At 49.0% G+C, this 20,767-nt stretch overlaps 1 protein-coding gene across 1 annotated transcript in view; it reads left to right on the forward strand.

Moving 5' to 3' along the window:
- Nucleotides 1–10,722: 10,722 nt before the first annotated feature.
- FLNB (filamin B) overlaps nucleotides 10,723–20,767 on the forward strand; it is a 104,816-nt gene continuing 94,771 nt past the window's right edge. The window contains 1 exon segment of the mRNA XM_032868420.1: nucleotides 10,723–10,726. The gene's annotated coding sequence lies outside the window, so the exon portion shown is untranslated.

Consider the following 20,767-nt stretch of genomic DNA (forward strand, 5'->3'; position numbering starts at 1 on the left):
GATTCAAACCTCAACATCAAGGGAATTTATTTTATTTATATTGTTGTGACAGCAATTTCTCCTGTTAAAACAGACTCACTCAACCCCAGACAAACACCAGACCCGAATCGGATCTCCATCAAGGAAGTGTCCCCATTCCTCCCTAACTCAGCCCACCGAGTGCTCCTGAGACCAAACAGAGAAGAGAAAAAAGGGCACCCAAACTTTTCTTCCAAAAGGCTTATGGTAGGGCCACCTGTTTTATTTTATTCCTCATGAGAACGTGGGAAACCTTTATTTTTTTAAGTGAACTTCATATTTTGGAATCATTTTAGATTTACAGAAAAGTTACAAAGATAATACAGAGAGTTCTCTTACCCATTATTCCCCTCAGTATTAACATCTTATAACATTAATATCAGGTTAGCATTATTCCTCACATTATTAATGTCTTTTTTTTTTAAGATTTTATTTATTTATTTGACAGGCAGGGATCACAAGTAGGCAGAGAGGCAGGCAGAGAGAGGAGGGGAAGCAGGATCCCTGCTGAGCAGAGAGCCCAAGCAGGCTCACCCCAGGATCATGACCTGAGCCAAAGGCAGAGAGAGGCTTATCCCACTGAGCCACTCAGGCGCCCCTCACATTATTAATGTCTTATTTTGCTGTAGTATATTTATCAAAGCCAAGAACTTGACGTGGGCACATTGCTATTAACTAAAATCCAGACGCGATTTGGGTCTCCTGGTTTTTCCATTAATGTTCTCTTTCTGTTCCAAGACTCCGTCTAGGGAAGCACGTGGCACTTAGTCCTCATGTCTCCGGTCTAGTCCGTGTCAGTTTCTCCATGCTTTTCTTATCTGGATCATCCTGAGAAGGACAGGCAGGTGTTCTATTGGATATCCCCCAATCTGGGTTCATCTGGTGGTTTTCTCATTAGGCCAGAACTAGAGGTTTTTAGAACTCTGCAGAGGTGAGTTGCCTTCTTACCACATCCTATCAAGAAGCTGTGATGTGCACAGGACACCATCGGTGAGCTTCACCTTGAACTTGAGGTCAAGGTGGTGTCCATTGAGCTCCTCCACTGTGAAGTTGCTATGTTACACCTTCCAAACTCTGCTCTTTGGAAGTGAGTCAATAAGCCTATGCCACCCTAGAGGGGAAGAGGGCCGGAACTAGGCTCTGCCTCCAAGAGGAAACCTTGATTTTTATTAAAATGTGAATTTAATTGTCTTAAAAAAATTATCACACTCCTGGTTTAAAATGCAAAAGATGCCAAAGGATGCAGGTGCAAAGTCTCTTCCCCAGTCTCTGTCCCCCGAAGTAACAATGTCTCCATTTTCTTGCGAATCATTCCAGAAGTATTTTATGCACAGACAAGTAAATATACACACTTCGCTCCACCTATGTACACAAAGGTTGCACACCAGCCACACTGTTCTGCAGCCTACCGCAGCGTTGCTTGGACTACTGAGACCCCATAAACCAGCCATTTGTCTGACCGTGACGGATGGCTAAGTAAATTGCATTACTGTATAGCAAGGGCCTGGCCACGGCCACCAGCAGTTACACAAATAAATAGTATCTGGTATCATGGAAAAGTAATATGTCAAGTGCAGAGATGGGTGGATGCTATCTTTCAGGGGGATAAAATTTGAAAGAGGTCACAGGAAGCTAGAAAGCCCTGAGAGAAAATAGAAGACTTGTGAGTATGCTGTTTTGCTCTCTATGTAAGAAAAAAATAAAAAGACGGGGCCGTGAGCTTTAGGGGAACACAATCTTGAGGATCCCGAAGCCAGCCACAGGGGAACGGCAAGACCCCGTCACTCTCTTTCTGGTCAGGGAGGGAAGGGCTGTTTGACTTTGTAGAATCTGTCTCCCTGGACTAAGGGTGTTGCAGTTAATTGCATTGTGGAAGTAAGAGTAGAGCAAACACCCTGCCCAGGGCAGGGACAGGATGTAGATTCTTTGGGCCTGAATGGTCAGGCTCAAGGCCACAGGCTTGGGGATGCCCCACCCCCACCACTACTCACAGGCTGCAGGGTGAAGCGTGGTTGCCCTTCAGCCGGGCACCTGCTCGCTCATTCGTCCGTCCATCTATCCATTCACCCATTTATCTATCCATCCACCTAACCACTCATGTGTTCCTGTATCCGCTCAGCATTTACTATGTCGCTGACCCTGGGCCAGGGAAGGGGATGTAGCTGGGGCTGGAATGGATGTGTGCCCCTCCTTGTTCCGACCTGGAAGTGAACCGGTGTGGGGAACTAACATCTAAACCCTGGAGTATTTCAAGGACACAGAAGAGGGGACCAAGATAGCCTGGGGAACCCGGCTGTTTCATGGATGTGGGGACAACCAAGCTTAGCGGGAGTTAGCTAGGCCTGGGGGACTGAGGGGAGAAAAGGGACACTTCAGGTAAAGAGTACAAGAAAAGGCCCACAGACCAAGACCAGCTCTGGTTACCAGGCCCTTGTCCCCATCTGGGCCCTGTGCCAGGCGCTGGGTAGTCAAGAGCTCATTTCATCCCACAGTAGCCCCTGTGAGGGAGATAGTATGAACACCATTTTCTTCCACATCTTTATGGAGCTATTGACATACAACATATGCAAGTTTAAGGTGTATGATGGGTTGATCTGATACATGTATGTGCTGGGGAATGGTTAACACATTGTGGTGATTTTTTTTTTTTAAGATTTTATTTATTTGACAGACAGAGATCACAAGTAGGCAGAGAGGCAGGCAGAGAGAGAGAGAGGAAAGCAAGCTCCCTGCTGAGCAGAGAGCCAGATGCGGGGCTCGATCCCAGGACCCTGAGATCATGACCTGAGCCAAAGGCAGAGGCTTTAACCCACTGAGCCACCCAGGCGCCCTTAGAAGATCTACTCTTTAAACAACTTTCAAGTAGATAATACAGCAGTGTTAATGATAGTCACCATGCTGGTGCACCAAATCCCCAAAACTTACTCATCTTATAGCTACAAGTGTGTCTCCCCATTTCCTCCGTGCCCCAGCCCCCGACAACCACCAGTCTGCTTTCCATTTCTATGAGTTCAGCTGTGTTCAACTGCACGCATAAGCAAGAACACACAGTATTTCTCTCTCTCTGACTTATTTCACACCGCATAATGCCTTCGAGGTCCATCCATGAGGTCACAAATGGCAGGGTGTCTTTCTTTATTGTGGCTGAATAATAGTCCAATACAGATTTTCTTTCCCTGGTCATCAGTCTGCAGACCTTGGTTGACTGAGCTACCCGGCCCCGCGAGAACCTGTACTTTTAATCTCCACGCTTTCTGCCTGGCCTTTGAAGCTGTTTTCTTCAGCCTCTGCTGATCTCACTCATTCCTCTCAAAAAAGAATCTTCGGGAGTCCCTGACCATTTTCTTTTCCCTTCCATACTTCATCCATGCTGTTTCCTCTCCCTGAAATGCCTACACTCATCTCAGCACCATTTAAAAAGTCTCACCTTTAGTTGAGGCCAATGTCAGCTGCAGATTCCAATGGCAGTTCCGGTTCAAACGCTTCTCCACAGCTGCCTGGCCTCAGGGGGTCTCCGCACCTCCCAGAGCTTCATTCTTCCTGTCTCGGAAGTAGGTGCGGTAGCAGCGCTGACAGTTAGGGTGTTGTGAGGACCCAGTGAGGCTGCGACACTCGCCATGAGGCCTGTACCGGGTCATAGCCCAGCACCTGTCACTGACTCTTACTCCACTCCTTGCGGTAACTTCCTTGTCTTATTTTATTCACTGATTCAGCAACTATTTCCTGAGCACCAACTACGTGCCAGAATGTAGGGACCCAGCTTGAACCAAACAGGAGAGACCCCACAGGTAATGCCCTGTCTACTGTAGACTTTCATGAATTTATTCTCACCACGAGACTGTGAGCTCTTTAAGGACAGGGCTGAGGGAGCTGCTTTTCTCTCTCTTTCTCTGATGCCTAGCCCAAGGCCTGACATACAGAAGGCACTCAAGAATTGTGGATATAACAGGATGGCACGGGCTGGACTCTGTATGTTGGATTCCCCCCATTACTGGGGAATCATGACTATGTCCTCGAAACCCTCCACCAGCAGCTTCCTGGTCTGTAAAACAGGAATACTTCCAAAATCAACATTTTTAAAATATTTGTGTGCTGTGCTGGGAAAAATAGCAAACAACATAGAATTAATTCTTGGCTCAGGGAGCTTCTAGGGAGGGGTCTGAAAAGTTAGCAGAAAGTTATCATCCATTGAAGCAAGGTGGTTTGCTCTGGTGGGACGTACAGGGTGCTGGGCAGAAACAGCGAGGGGCTTCAGAATTAAATATTAGGTAGAGAAGTCAAAGGTTTCCTATATGCTGGGCACTACTGAGTATTGGACAAGAACTAACTTATCTAGTCATCACAATTCTATCAGATGGAAACTGCTCCAATCAACCATTTACTGAGAGGGTGCCTGGCTGGCTCAGTTGTTAGAGCATACAACTCTTGACCTTGGGGTGAGGAGTTTAAGCCCAATAAAGTTTACTTCAAAAAAAGAAAAAAGAAAACAGGGCACCTGGGTGACTCAGTCAGTTAACCATCTCCCTTTGGCTCAGGTCATGATCTCAGGGTCCTAGGATGGAGCCCCACATCAGGTTCCCCACTCAGTGGGGTGTCTGCTGCTTCCTCTCTTGTCTGCTCCTCCCCCCTGCTCGTGTACTCTCTCTCTCTCTCAAATAAATAAATAAAATCTTTTTTTTTTTTTTAAAGAGTGTTTAAAAAACAAATCAATTGCTCACTGAGAGAAAGGTCGTGGGGGCTCAGAGAGGTCAGGTAACTTGCCCAAGGTCACATAGCTGGTGAATGACACAGCTGGAATCAGAATGCAAGCCTTCCAACCCTTGACCACAGGCTCTCTTGAATCAGGGAGACTAACAGGTAACACTAAATGTTCCTCTTCTACCTCTCAGGGTACAGATGAGGTCATATCTACAGATGATGGAGCCTGGAGAGTGGGGGTGTGCGGTGTTAGGGTTGCAGAAGCACCTCAAAAAAAAAAAAAAGGCCTCTTTTTGGAATCTCAGGTGAGCTCAAGGTCTGTCCTGAGTCCCAGGCTCTGAGCAGTTGGGCACCTCCTATGTGCTGGGCTCCTGCAGGGCTCAGGGCAGAGGGGGGCTGGGAAGATGTGGGGCCTGATGTCCACACCAACGATCTTCCTGTGGGCCCAGCTTCTGCCATGAGGTAACTGTTGGTTCCCTGAAATGGGAGACGACCTTCCTCCCTCACCGCTGGGGGGAGGGGCATTTGGGGCATTAAAGGGCAGCTGCTACAGATCGGCTGGTTTGCCCTGTCTCTTGAGACTTCTCACCACTTTCTTTCTTTTTTAAGATTTTATTTATTCATGAGAGACGGAGACAGAGAGAGAGAGGCAGAGGCGGAGGGAGAAGCAGGGTCCCCAAGGAGCAGGGACCCCGATGTGGTACTCAATCCCAGTACTCCGGGACTATGACCGGAGCGGAAGGCAGACGCTTAACCCTCTGAGCCTCCCAGGTGTCCCCCCACCTCCAACTTTTCTTTTCTGTGTCCACCCCTGTAACCCGAGCATTATTCATGTCTGAGAGACCTCAGCAAGTCACAACAGCCCTGCCCTCCACCCGGGACTCCACAGTCTTTCAGAAGGTCATCTTCCTCCCTGCCCTCACCATTTGACCCCTACCCGGGCCTGACTTGACTGGAGTTCCATCCTCAAGGGGTGCCCCGGGAATTCTCCCACAGACATTATCCTCCTGTCAGCCTCTGAGGCCCCAGGCTGCCCAGCCCACCTGTCAGCCGTGTGCAGGCAAGACCTCCCCCAGAACTGTGGAGATCTGTTAACGTTGACACTTCAGCCTGCCCTGGACAACACCTGCATTTTGGAGAAAGTAAATGATTGTGAGTAAGAGCCTCTCCTAACTGCTCTTCGGGGCCCGAAACGCTCAGGCCTCAGACCTGGCCTGCCCTCTTCCAAGGCAGAAGGAGCCACACTCTTCTGGGGAATGCCACTTGGTGGACAGTCGCCAGGACCCAGGCTTGGTGGAGACGACCTTGTGTGATGCCTGTACCACACACTGGGGTCCACCCACACCCCTTCAGCCTGGGCCAGTCCTGTTGCCCAGTTGCTCCCCAGTCACCTGGTCGCTGGGTGAGTGCTTCTCATGAATGAAGTCAGGACTAAGTTTAGTCACGACAACCCCACATTCTGCCTGCACACAAGGTAGGCGGGGAGGCCACAGTGGAGCAGACTCACTCCCCCAATACTGAGGGCCTGTCCCCCAGCCCCTCCCCCTTCAGCCCTCACAGGGGCAGCCCCCTCATTAACATGACTCCAGAGGCTTCCTTCCTTATGTGTCTCACCACAAACCACCCCCCACCCCTGTGCTTCCCAGGATCATTTCCTGAAAGAATACCTTGCGTTTGAATTCTGAGTCTGTGGGGCACCTGGGTGGCTCAGTTGTTAAGCGTCTGCCTTCAGCTCAGGTCATGATTCCAGGATCCTGGGATCGAGTCCTGCCTGGGGCTCTCTGCTCAGCGGGAAGCCTGCTTCTCCCTGTCCCACTCCCCGTGCTTGTGTTCCCTTTCTCGCTGCCTCTCTCTGTGTCAAATAAATAAATAAAATCTTTAAAAAAAATTCTGAGTCTGCTTCTGAGGAAACCTAACGAAGACAGACAGCAGTTAACTGCCAGACCGCCACTGTTTATCCAGCACTTTCTCTATACCAAGCACCCTGCTCAGTACTTCCCGTGTCTTGACTCATTTAATCCCATGACAGCCAGGGCTGGGAGGAAGGGCTGTGTGGAAGGGACTGTTACCCTCTCCATTCCACAGACACAGAAACTGTCTCAGAGCTGAGGCTTGATGCCAAATGACCCGTCCTCCAGCCTGAAGTGCTCTCAGTTCCTCAGAGTGCTCACCGCTTGCCCTCTGCCCTCTGTGGCACAGGGAGGTTCAATCCCTTGGTCACACCGCAAGTTGGTCACACCGCAAGTTGGAGGTTGAACCATCTTCTGGTTCAACAGCGGGCCCCCAGGCCTCGAGCCCTCACCCTTCATCCCTGTGGTAGGCCGGATAGTAGACCCTCTCCACATCGCCACCGAGAACCTGTGACTGTTACTTTCTCTGGCAAAAGAGGCCTGTGCAGACGTGATTAAGTGAAGGATCTTGAGATGGAGAGGTTATCCTGGATTATCTAAGTGGGTCTGATACAATCACAACAGTCCTCATAAGAGGGTGTCCTTTCGGATAGATGATATGACGACATGGAGGGACAGAAAGAGCTTCAGAGTGCAGCACTGCTGTCTTTGGGGATGGAAGACAGGCCTGGGAGCCGAGGGCTGCTGGTGGCCTCTGGACTCTGGGAAAGGCAAGGAAACGGATTCTACCCTAGAGCCTCCAGAAGGAGCCAGGTCTTAGCTCAGCAAAACTGATTTTGGATTTCTGGCTTCCGGAACCAGCAGAGAACACATTTGTGTTCTGTTAAGCCTCTGCTTTTGGAGGACATTGTTAGAACCACTGGGGGACACAGCGCGTCTCCCACTGCTGCCCAGCTGTGGCAAGTTCCTGGCAACAGCAGTACCTAAGCCACCTCATGGGGCTGTCACCTGGCAGGGGATATCATCAAGATGCAGGCGAGAGTGACCTCTCACAGGGGACACCTGGAGGGGGGCTGCGAAGGGCCCTATTCAGTGTGAGGGGTCAGGACGACGCCCTAAGCACAAGCTGTTTCATCAGAGGCGGGAGGGTGAGTAGAAGTTCACCAGGAGGGAAGGGACAGGATGGGGCCAGACGGAGGAAGCAGTGCGTGCAAAGGCCAGGAGGCAGGAGAAGGCTCAGCCATTTGAGGAACTGAAGTGATTCAGTCTGGACAGAGGAGTGGGGTGGAGGGAGAAACGGTGGACACCATGTGGTGCAGTGGCCGAGAGGACCGGCTCTGTGACTCGTGGGTGTGATGTCCAGCCTTGCTAGCTCCCAGCTGTGTGATCAGGGCAAGTCACTTGACTTCTCTGTGCTCAGTTTTCTCACCTGCCTGATGGCGATGACACATAATCACTGACCTCACGGGGTTCTGGGAGGTTTAAATTCCTGTGCAGCTCCTGGAACAGTGTCCCTCACAGAGGAAGGGCTCAGTAAATCTGTTTACACCTCTTTATATCAAGGGCTCACGCGGGGAGAGCATGCAGTCCAGGGCCGGCCAGTGTGAGGCCCACATCCCTCTGACGCTGGGATTGGGATGCAGTTACCAGAGTGAGCTAGCATCAGCCCTGGACTTTTGCTAGAAGTTCTGGGAAAGCAGGTCAGCCTGGATGGCTGGGGGGCGTCTTTATCACCATGTGAGTGGGCCTGCCTGAGAAGGAAGCCGACAGAGGGAAAAGCGGGGCCCTTCACAGAGGGAGGCAGATCGTGGTGGGGTCACTAGGGCCCTGAGTCCAGACATACCTGAACCTCCCTCCCCACCTTACACTGTCTGCTTACAGCGTCCCTTCAATTCTCCTTTTTCCTTTAGGAGTTTCAGCTGAGTTTCTGCCGCTGGCCACCAGGAGAGTCCTGCCTGATAGATGTTGCTCAGTGAACACACGTTGACTAACTAACTGAATATTGAGAGTTCTGGTACTCTCTTTAGGTTTGGGGGTGATTTTGTATTAAGGGCCTCCCTTCCCTGGGGGCCCGTAGGACCGGGGAAAGCACTCTCTCTGTTCTCCCCACCTGCAGGCCCTGGCGACCACGTCCAAGTTTCCTTCCAAAGGAGGATGAGGCTCCACTCAAGGCAGGGGTGACCCCACCTGGAAGCTGAATCTCTGTGTTCCTCTCCCTGACTCAAACCTCCCCAACAGGGAAGCTCTCCTGCCTCACTGAGAGAAACAGGGAAAGGGACTGAGTGCAAGAATCCTAGGAACAGGCCACGGGTCAGTACCTTTATCAGTCCCATTTTACAGATGAAGATCCTGAGGCCCCAGAGGTCCAGTTACTTGTCCTCATAGCTCAAGCCCCCTGAAGAGAATTCTGTTCTTGCCCCCCAAACATTGCTTCCTCTCCCTTAGCCATTTTCCATCTGGTGTCCTCATTTTTTCTGGCTTCCTTGCCCTCTCAAGCCTAGATACTCTAATTCATTGCAGATAGATAAGCCTAGATACTCTAATTCTTACTCATTCCTCACTCATAGAGAATGTTTGGCAACTCCTAGGTTTGTGACTTTGCTCCATGTGGCAGAAGCTGGGTGTCCTTGGGCCAATGTCTTTACCTCTCGGGGCCTTGGTTCCTTCACCTATGGCAGCGGAGATGGCAACACATGCTCTTTGGCTTTTTATAAGAACTAAGTAAGTTAATACATGTTAAATGCTTAAAACAGTAAGCCCTTCAGAAGTACTCAATAAATAGCAGCTCATGTCATTTATTTCTTTTGGATATTAGATTGTGTTGTGTGTCTTAGAATGAAATAGAAAGAGCCCCCAAATAAGTAAATAAATGACAAAACTTTGAAAACCATGATTTCACTGAGCTTTTCTTTTCTTTTAGGGGGAGGGGAGGTGAGGAGCAGAGGGAGAGGAAGAGAGAAACTTAAGCAGGCTCCACACCCAGCGTAGAGCCTGACGTGGGGCTTGATCTCATGACCCTGAGATCATGGCCTGAGCCAGAATCGAGTCACATGCTTAACTGAGCCTCCCAGGCACCCCTAATTTTGAAGTCTGTATCCTTGTTGGCAGAAGGGCAGCAGGGGAAGAGGGGTGTGGGGGTGGGGCTCCCGTGCTTCCTGCTTGTCCCCCTGGCAGGTGAGTAGTATCAGGTCAAACTTCCCATCAGGAGCACCTAGAAAAGGCCCAGAAAGAGGCATTTGAGATGGGGAGTTGCTCTTCCCCTCGAGCCCTGAAGGCTTGTACTGACTAGGGCAGGTAGGAGGCTGAAAAGCAGGCAGAAGTTTGGTGTCAGGAGGCCTGCGGCCACAAAAATCAGAGTGGGGGCATCTGGGTGGCTCAGCGGGTTAAGCCTCTGCCTTCCGATCAGGTCATGATCCCAGGGTCCTAGGATCGAGCCCCGCATCGGGCTCTCTGCTCAGCGGGGAGCCTGCTTCCTCCTCTCTCTACCTACTTGTGATCTCTGCCTGTCAAATAAATAAATAAAAATAAAATCTTAAAAAAAAAGAAAAAAAATCAGAGTTCACTGCCCCCCCCCCACCCCGCCAGTGGTCATGGTACCTTGCTAACTGCCCCGAGCTCAAGGTGCAACTCAAATAACTGGGAGGAGGGCATTCAGGAAATGGTGTAACAGGAATTTCAGCAGAAAACTGGAAACTATAAAAAAAGAATCCAATGGAAGTCCCAGAACTGGAAGATACAATGCTGAATTCGACATCTTCCGTGGTTAAGAGGGAGCGCAGGCTCTGGGGCACAGCCGGGCTCTGGTCCTTGGTCAGCCTGGACGACTGACAATGCCGGTCCTTGTTTCTTTTTGCATCGAGGTGGAAACCACACAACGTGCAACGAACCATTTTAAAGCACACAATTCAGTGGTGTTTAGGATGTTAACAGTGTTGTGCCAAAATTTTTCATCGCATCACAATACACCCCATGCCTGTTAAGCAGCGACGTCCCCAACCGCCCCGGTCCTTCCCTGGCAACCGCTGATCTCCTTTGCGTCTCTGCGGATTTGCCTGCTCGGGCCGCATCACATACAGTCATCCGTAGAGGATGTAACTTTTGTGTCTAGCTTCCTTCACCGAACGTGCTTTCTCGGTTCAGCCAAGCGGAGGCACGTGTCCGTATTTCGTGCCTGTTTATGGCTGAATTATATTCCATCGTACGGATGTTCCACGTTTTGTTTATCTGTTCGTCTGGTAGTGGACATCTGCCTTGTTTCTGCCTTTCGGCTCGAATGAATCATGTTGCTATACAATTTGCTGCAAATCACCATGTGCACATTTTTGTCTCTCTTGGGTATATACCTAGGTGTGGAACAAGCCCTTGTTTCTTAATTTTTTTTTTTTAGATTTTATTTATTTATTTGAGAGAGAGAGAGACAGAGTGAGAGAGCATGACAGGGGAGGTCAGAGGGGGAAGCAGACTCCCCATGGAGCAGGGAGCCTGATGTGGGACTGGATCCCAGGACTGCGGGATCATGACCTGAGCCGAAGGCAGTCACTCAACCAACTGAGCCACCCAAGCGTCCTGTTACTTAATTTCTTGTTGCAGTTTCCTTGTCTCTAAAACAAAGCTGGTGGTGGTACCCAGCTCCGAGCGTTACTTGAGACAATTAAGGCAAAGTACTTAGCTTGATGAGTGGTTGCTACAGACAGAGCCCTTCCCGCCATTAGGTTGTAAGTATTTGTTGAGGTGTCTGACCCCGGAGGGCAAGGGCTTCCGGCGGCATGTCTGCACCCCCCAGAGCCTGGCATCCTGCCTCACGTGGAGCCGATGCTCAGTCAGTGTTTCTGGAGTCTTTGGAGCTGATTCCTTCCCATGCAGGTGTCCTTCCCTTAGGCTCTACCAGTGCCCCGAGGAGCACAGGTGCTACGGCTCTTTTTCAGCCACTGAGGAAAAGGAGGCTCCGGGAAGCCGAATTCCTTGATTATTGTTACAAGACTGAAGAGAAGCAGAACCTGAACTCCAACTTGAAACCTCCAGCAAGGGTTCATCCATTCACTCAACATCAAATATTTACTGAGCACCTGGCCCGTGCCAGGCGTTTTCTAGACAGCGGCGTCTTCATGAATTATTTGGAAAGAATATAAACAAAATAAATAAGTTATATATAGTGTATGTGGGTGATACACTTTATGCTCAAAGGTGAGCAAAGGTGAAGGAGAATAGGGCAGAAAAGGAGGCTGGGGAGTTGCCGAGGGAGAGACGAGGGAGTTCCAGTTTACATGGTGGGCCAGGGAAGGCCTCACAGAGAGCGGGACTTGAGTACAGATTTGAGGACATGAGGGAGTGAACCATGTGGATGTCCACAGGTAAGATTCAGGAGGATCAAATGAGGGGAAGTTTTTCTGGAAGATCTTTCTGGACGATGATGATGCTAATAATGAACAGGAAGTATGTAATAAATATACTTTTTTTTTTAATAGGCTTTTTAAATTTTTTTTTTAAATAGACTTCACACCCAATGTGGGGCTCGAACTCACAACCCTGAGATCAAGAGTTGCATGCTCTACTGACTGAGCCTGCCAGGGGCCCCGGTAGCTACCATGTCTCGATCAGCTGCTGTGTGCGCAGTCCATGCTACCTACATTATTTCGTAAGCCCATCAGAACAGCCGGGTGAGGGGGGTATTACTGTTGTTCCCACACAGCTCTTCAACGGCTGAATGGGGAGTTGAACCTGGATCTGAGTTGAGAATCTGTGCCATGCTGGGATGTCCCATAGCTTCCTGGAAGGCAGTAGGGCACCATCGTTCAGAGTTAGGCTCTGGAGTCAGGGTGCTCCTGTCTCGCAGAGTATGTGAGGATTACATGTGGCGATAAACATAAAACCCTTGCTCAGTACATGGGACAGTTACTGTTGTGGTTATCGTTGTTGTTACTGGAGAAGTTTTGCATTCTGGAGGCTCCAGTGGATTCCCTCTGGTCCTAACCAACTTGGGGTCACGCGGCTGGTCAGCGTCTAGGCCAGCAAAGGTGCAAACCTCCTACTCCTAGAGAACAGGGGCCCCTCTGAGACCTCATAAAGCCCAGCCAATCATGTCCTCCTAACTATCCTCGTGTACTTCTCGACAGGTTTCTGTAGTCAACAGTGTTCCCAGTTTAGGCTCTAGGGATACCAAGAAAAAATGCTCTGCGTGAGCTCTAAACCCTTCCCTCCCTTCAGTTAAAGACCTACCCAGGGCCTCGGGAGGGAGGACTGACCTCCAGCTATTTTGGAAGAGCCTATCTCCTATCAGGAGCTGATTTTGGTCTGAGCCGAGAGTGTATTTACAGTCCAAAGTCTGCTCCAAAGTAAACACATCATCACATTCCTCACAGCCTGTAGCCTCCACAGGGAGCAGCTCTGGCCATCATGGCGCAAGGGTGATGAGGAAATCTTATCTGACTCCATTTCAGCAGGATCCCACCTAGTTCACGCTTGGTGGGGGACACGGGGGAGAGAAAGGAACAAATCCTCTTAAACAAGCTGAATACAAGAGCACGTTCACTGCAGTTACTCTCTGCAGTGATGGGCAGAGGAGACTAGATTTAGGAGACAAACATGTAGTGAAAACACACATTTTTATGTGGGTGTGCCTTCGAATGTATCCTTACTGCTTTTTTCTCCCCCAAAAAATAAAAGACTTTTCTTTTCTGTTCTTTTCTTTCTCTTTCTTCTTTCTTTTTCTTTTCTTTTCTTTTTCTTTTTTTTTTTTTAGGATTTTATCTATTTATTTGAGAGAGAGAGAGAGAGCGCATGAGTGGGTTGGGGGGAGGCAGAAGGAGAGGGAGAAGCAGACTCCCTGCTGAGCAGGGACTTCTACATGAGCCAAAGGCCAATGTTTAACTGAATGAGCCACCCAGGTACCCCTCTTTGTCTTTTCTTTCTCTTCCACTTTTTTTTTTTTAAAGATTTTGTTTATTTATTTATTTGTCAGAGAGAGAGAGAGAAAGCATGAGCAGGGGGAGGGGCAGAGGGAGAAGCAGGCTCCCGGCTGAGCAGGGAGCCTGGTGCCAGGACCCTGGGATCCTGACCTGAGCCAAAGGCAGACGCTTAACCAACTCAACTGAGCCACTCAGGCGTCCCTTCCTTTCTTTCTTTCTTTTTCTTTTTCTTTTTTTTTTTTTTTAAGATTTTATTTATTTATTCGACAGACAGAGATCACAAGTAGGCAGAGAGGCAGGCAGACAGGGAGAGAGGAGGAAGCAGGCTCCCCGCTGAGCAGAAAGCCCAATGCAGGGCCTGATCCCAGGACCCTGAGACCATGACCTGAGCTGAAGGCAGAGGCTTAACCCACTGAGCCACCCAGGCACCCCTCTTTCTTTTTCTTTTTTAACAGTAAACCGCACATATTTGGAGTTTACAATTTGATGTGTTTATACCTCCTCCTCTACATATACACACATGCACATACACATTAATGAAACTATGACTACAATCAAAATGGGGAAGATTTGGATCACTCCTAAAGGTTTCCTCATCCTCTTTTGTAATCTGTCCCTCCCGTTTCTCCTCACCTACCCCCAAAAGCCAGGCACACACCGACCTGCTCTCCGTCATTCTATTTGTTTGTATTTTCTAGACTTTTATAGAAGTGGAATCACACAGTATGTATTCTTTTTCCATCTGGCTCCTTTCACTTAGCCTAATTCTTTTGAGATTCAGCTATGTTATTAGGGATATCTGTAAGTCCTTCCTTTTTACTGCTCAGCTCTAACAGGTCCATTGTACAGACACAGGGCACCAAGTTCATCCATTCACCTGTTAATGGACCTTTGGGTTGTGTCTAGTTTTGGGTAAATAAAGCTGGTACCAACGAACACTCAAGTACAAGTCTTTTTACAGACACAGGCTTTTATTCCCCTTGGTTAATTACCTAGGCATGGAAAGCCTGGATCATATGGTTGGTAACTTTTTAAAGCAACTCCTTTCCAAAGTGGGTTGTGCCATTTTACATTCCCACCAATAATGTCTGTTTCAAAACATGAGAGACGCATTTAAGGTAGAAAGAAAACCCTTTCAGGCAGAAAGTAAAAGTTCTTATAATACCACCTCCTAGTGATTGCCTGGTTAACTGTTCCCTATAAATCCTTCCAGGGCTCTGTGTTTTCTTTATCCACATACGGAATCCAGCTGAGACACAGAGGTGCCCTGGGCGGGCCAATCATCTGGCATCCTGTCAACTTGATATTTTAAAAACAGTTGTCCAAAATTTACTGAGGCAGGATATGGAGAAACCAATTTTTCTGTTAATAAAATAGATCATTCCTCTTTCTTTTCAAAATAAAGGATTTATTACACACACAGAATGAAACCCGACCTTTTAAACTTATTTGGAATGATCCTGGAATTTTAGCTGTCGAAGCAGTCTGCTCCTTGGTGCCTGTATTAAAGGGCACATGAGGGGTGCCTGGGTGGCTCAGCCATTAAGCATCTGCTTTCAGCTCAGGTCATGATCTCAGGGTCCTGGGATTGAGCTCCATGTCAGACTCTCTGCTCAGCGGGGAGTCTGCTTCTCTCTCTCTCCCTCTCTGTTCTCCCTCTCTCTCCCAAATAAATAAATAAAATCTTTTTAAAAAATAAAAACTACAGGGCGCCTGGGTGGCTCAGTGGGTTAAAGCCTCTGCTTTTGGCTCAGGTCATGATCCCAGAGTCCTGGGATTGACCCCCGTGTCCGGCTCTCTGCTCAGCGAGGAGCCTGCTTCCTCCTCTCTCTCTGCCTGCCTCTCTGCCTACTTGTGGTCTCTGTCTGTCAAATAAATAAATAAACTCTTAATAAATAAATAAAAATAAAATAAAAATAAAAACTATAAATGGCACATTATTTAAGTGACATAGACACAAACTGCATATGGCTCTGAACAAGGGTAAGCTGACATGACCAAGGACCTGGGAGAACTGTCACCTGGCTGGACTCTGGCATAGTGGCACAGTCAAGAGTTGCCCCTAGTGTTGAATAGAGTGTTCTAATTTCCCCCAGAGGATGCTGTTTCTCCCTGACCACTGATTACAGCAGGGCAGCCCTGGGCGAAAACAGGAATTAACTGGCACCATGTTTTGCTCTAGTCCCCTGCGACTTGGGCTCCCCTTCAAGACAGGTACCCTGCCGGGCTGCCTGGGCTCATCAGCTCCGTGCATATATTAACACATAGTAGTGTTATTATTTTTTTTTAAAGATTTTATTTATTTATTTGACAGACAGAGATCACAAGTAGAGAGGCAGGCAGAGAGAAGGAAGCAGGCTCCCTGCTGAGCAGAGATCCTGATGCAGGACTCCATCCCAGGACCCAGGGATCACGACCTGAGCCGAAGGTGGAGGCTTAACCCACTGAGCCACCCAGGCACCCCAGTAGTATTATTTTTATTTTAAAAATAAGCAGATTGAATTGTATGAGTTCACGTTGGTCTGGAACTTGCTTTTCTTTTTCCCCACTAAACAATACAATTGAGATCTTTTCATATCAGCCTAGGGAGATCCATCACACCCTTCGGTAAAAAGTATGAGGTAGTGCGATGGGCGAACTGTAATGCAGTCCTTAGCGACTGTAATGAGCATGTGAATCCCCTTTGGGGATCTAATTAACTTGCAGGTCATGATTCAGTGGGTCGGGGGTGGCCCCTGAGATTCTGCACGTCCCCATGTGCTGACCAAGCTCCTGGAGGGTCCCCATGTGCTGACCAAGCTCCTGGAGGGACCACACTTTTCGAAGCAAATCTATACGCATGTGAGGGACCCAGCTGTGAGCAAACTTTGGGCTGCAACAAACATCCTTGAGTATCCCAAAGGAGCCCTAGCACTTGGCTTTTCCAGCCAGAAACCCTCAGAAGCCCTGACACTAACTGTGACCATGAGCAGGTCCCTCCTCCCTGGCAATTCAGTGACCCATCACAAACGTTTAAACCCCGGGTATGAAGATAAAAGTTCCCTGTCCTTGAGTGCTCTGAGAGTCAGAATTTTAATCCTGGTGTGCAGGGAACTTGGGGAGAGAGGAGTCCACCAGATAAGGATGGAAACAGCTTTGTCAGCTGTCCTGCCGACGACAAAGGCCATTCTGTTCCAGCTGGAAGGCGGTCTAGGTTTGCCAGGTGAGCAGTGGCGAGACAGGGTTTTCTTTAGCAGAAAAGTGCTCTGTGGCCATTTGTCTGCACTTTAAAAAAAACAAACCAGACCCACACATAAATCTTCCAAAGAAGCCAGCCAAACTGGGTGGAGGAAGAGAGCCCAGTCATTTGCAAATTTTTTTTTTTTTTTTTTTTTTTTTTTGGGGGTTTGTGGCAAGGGGGGGGGGGGGGGTGGGGCATGCTCCGGGCGAGGTCCACCTTGGGCTGGGAAGGCTCAGAGGGAGAGAATCCAGGCCCCTGCAGAATGAACAACACCCAGATGTCCAGTGAACGGTGGTCACTGCCTTCATTCCTTTACCAGCGGGAGGCAAACTGCTTCTGGCAGTCAGGCTGTGGCCTCTGAGGGACTGAGAGCTCAGACTCCGAACTGACCTCGGGAGCTGGCTAAACCGGGGTTTGAATCCAGACTCTGGCACCGAATACCGAAGGGACCTGAGCAAGTGATCCGATCTTCTTTTGCAGCCTCGGTTTCCCTGTTTGTAACACGGGGATGATAATAATAGCACCAAGCTCACAGAGTTCTTGCAAAGATCAAAAAAGATAATTCTCAGACAGGAGAGGCTTAGGCAGTCCAGGGAGTGCTGCACCTGTAAGATTCAAGGAGAGAATGTCGATAAAATCAGTCATGGGGCCCATGGTGTGAGTCCGGGAAAGACCGGCTTTCACAACGCTCTGTCCATTCTGGGCTCCACCTTAGTGGGTGGAGTCCGAGAGCGGGGTGAGTGGGAGAGCGGGGTGCCTTCTCCAAGCAGCCTGCCTACCAGCACCCCCACCTTACTTCAGGTCAGGGCTGGCTGATCCTTCAAACTGCCATTGTCTTTGGCACCTCTTGGGGGGGAAGACCTGCTCCCCCAGGACCGCTCTCCCCATGGACCCAGGATCTCTGCAGCCTTCTCACCTCTCCAGCTGCTGCTGAAAAAACTCCTTTTTGGAGGCAGAGCAAATACTCTCAGGGTTTCTTTCTCCTTTCCAGCAGGGTGTAGACATCGGTGTAAAATTACAACTGAGAAGGCCCCCACCTTGGGGCAAAGATGCAACTGGGGAGGAGGGGTTCATTTTGCAAGTCCTAGTTCTCCATCTCTGTTCCCTTCGGAAACTTTCAGTCTCTGCTCTTTGATGTCCGCTGGTACCATAATCACGGCACTATCATGACATTATCAGACGATAATCATGGTAATAATAGCAGTGGTTCTCTCACAGGTACATGCTAAGTGCTTTACCCATGGCTTCTCATTCGTCAGAACATCCCACCCTCTGAGGTGTATGGTTAATGTAGGTTACAGACAAGGAAACAAAGTCAGGGGCAGCCCCAGTCCCCTGCTCTCAGTCCTGACTTTTGCCTTCTTAGCCCTTCCTGAAGATCTAGTCTGTCACTCTGTGACCTTAGGCATAGGATTATTCCTCTCAGCTCCTTTCCTTACCTATAAAATGGAAATAACATCATCAGTTGGGGGGGACCTGGGTGGCTCAGTCATTTAAGCATCTGCCTTCAGCTGCGGTCACGATCCCAGGGTCGCAGGATTAAGTCCTGCTTCGGGAATCTGCACTCAGCGGGGAGTCTGCTTCTCCCTCTGCCCCTGCCCCTTCCCCTACTTATGCGATCTCTTGCTCTCAGTCTCTCTCTCTCTCATTCTCTCAAATAAATAAATAAAATAAAATAAAATAATTAATAGGGGTGCCTGAGTGGCTCAGTTGCTTAAGCATCTGCCTTTAACTCAGGTCATGATCCTGGGGTCCTGGGATCGAGCCCCGCATCAGGCTCCCTGCTCCGAAGGGAGTCTGTGTCTCTCTCTTTCCACTTGGGGTTCCCTCTGCTTGTGCTCTCTCTCTGTCAAATAAACAAATAAAATCTAAAAATAAATAAATAAATAAATAAATAGTAACATTACCTGGGGTTATTCTGATGATTAAATGAGGAAATGGCAGCACTCAGGAAATGGAAGCTTTTATTATTATTGATTATTTTACTATGTTTGCTCTTAGGAATATCCTGACATGCTACCATAGCTGGGGACCCCAGGATGCCAGGAAAGCCCAGAGTGCAGGTTCACCGGGGACCCCTTTCACAGAGCTGGGCTTCCTGAAGAGTCGAGGTAGGTTTCACATAGAGGGTGACATCCTAAGGTCAGGACCCTGGTGAGAGTGTTACGGGTCTCCTGTTTGTTAATGGGTTTCTTTCAATATCAGGTATCTCTCTATATCTGCATCGTCCAATCTGGTAACTCTCAGTAAGTAGCCCAAAGCAGCTCTTGAGCACTGGCAATGTGCCTAGTGTGAATTCAGACCTGCTATAAGTGGGGCACCTGGGAGGTGTGCTCGGCTGAACATCTGACTCTTGGTTTCAGCTTGGGGCGTGATCTCAGGGTTGTTGATCAAGCCCAGCATCAGGCTCTGTGCTTAGCAGGGAGTCTGCTTCAGATTCTCTCTCTCCCTCTCCCCCTCCTCTTGTGATCACGACCTGAGCCGAAGGCAGACACTGTTAATGACTGAGCCACCCAGGCACCCCTCACCTGTTTCTTTTTAAGTGACATTTAATTAGTAACTGTTAAGCATTACTGGAAAAATTAGAGATCATAGTGTGGCTCTCATTATATCTTCATTGGACTGTACAGACTCTATTAGGTCTTAAACCCCAGCCTCCATCCCGCCAGGGGACGGAGGTGACAGATGCCATCCTTCAGCAACTGGCACAGAACACGGCAAAGAAAGCTTAGCATAAAAATCAATGGTGTGACCACATGGGCTGTGAGAATGAGGGGACTGAAGGCTGGGCGTTCCCAAATTGGAGAGCAGAGGCAATGATATTCTAGACAGAGGGAACTGTTTGAGCAAAGGCATTGAGGTGATCAGGTGAACTTTCTCACAGTTACTTGGAAAGAGGAACTCCTTTCCAATCCCACTGATTTGGCAACTCGTATGACTTTGAGAAGTAGGCTCATGGCACTTGTGACTTCCACCCAGTGTTCATGTTCACGTTCAGCTGGTCGATTCCTTGTGGATGTCTGTGCACCTGCTGCGGTCTGGCCTTACCCACTCTTACCCACAGGGGTTACTGCTCTGCTGGTTTTTGCTTGTGTGTCAGCTGATTCTTACCGAGATCTCTCAGGGCAGCAGCAGACTGCTGTCAACTTCTGTAACAGACATGGAAGGGAGCCATAGCTCCTTCCAGAGCCAGGCTAGAGTCTGCTAGGGAAAATGCTGCTTGTTCCAGATTTTTCAGGGACTGGTTGGGAAGTCCGTTCATTTTGCCTGGTTTCTAATTACATTTATAGAATGCTTCTTGTGTGCCAGGCACTATGCTGGTTTTGCTTGTGTTATGTAAAATCCCTCAGAAGAGACGTGCTATCACCATTATCACCTAGAGGAGAAGCCTAAAGCTTGCGGATGTTATTTGCTCAAGATCGCAAAGCCAGAACAGCCAAAATTCACCCCCAAAGCCTGGGTTTGGGAACTGCCCACCTGGGGCAGGTCTTCCAAGAAATCAGAGAAGCCCAGGACAGAATTTAGAAAACAGGGAGTGGTTATTTCGTAAGTGAAGGCCTTGTCAGGCAAAACTGTGGAATGTGGAATGTGTTGGTTAAGACACCATCCCGCAGAAATGCCTACCTGAGTGGTTCGGCCTTCATCCTTTAACAATCACTGATCTGAAGACTTCGTCCCCTTCCTCTCCTTGTTTCTGAAGCTGGTGACCCCCTACCTCCACGGTGACTGCTGAGTACCCCCCCACCCCCCACCCCAATGAATTGCTCCCTGGAAAACTCTCAAGTGTCGTCTGATTGGGTAGAGAGAATCATTGGACTCGTCCTAAAACATAGGGGTTTCTCAGCCCTGGGTGAAATGAGCTAGATATTTACACGGAGAATTATTTTGTTATTTGTGTCAAGACCTGACGAAAACAATTACATAAGAAAGGGGGCAGTCAGCTCGCTGCTCTCTCACCTGGCAGGGAGGAGGTCCCTCGGGGAGTGAGACACCTGAGACAGCCTGCTGATAAGTTGTGATGGATGAGTTTAGGTGGAGAAAGCATGAGGAACCAGGAGCCTCAGGGCATGGGGGGG

This window comes from Lontra canadensis, unplaced genomic scaffold, assembly GCF_010015895.1.
Source record: "Lontra canadensis isolate GAN:19392208 unplaced genomic scaffold, GSC_riverotter_1.0 scaffold35, whole genome shotgun sequence".
In the NCBI taxonomy this organism is placed as follows: Eukaryota; Metazoa; Chordata; class Mammalia; order Carnivora; family Mustelidae; genus Lontra; species Lontra canadensis.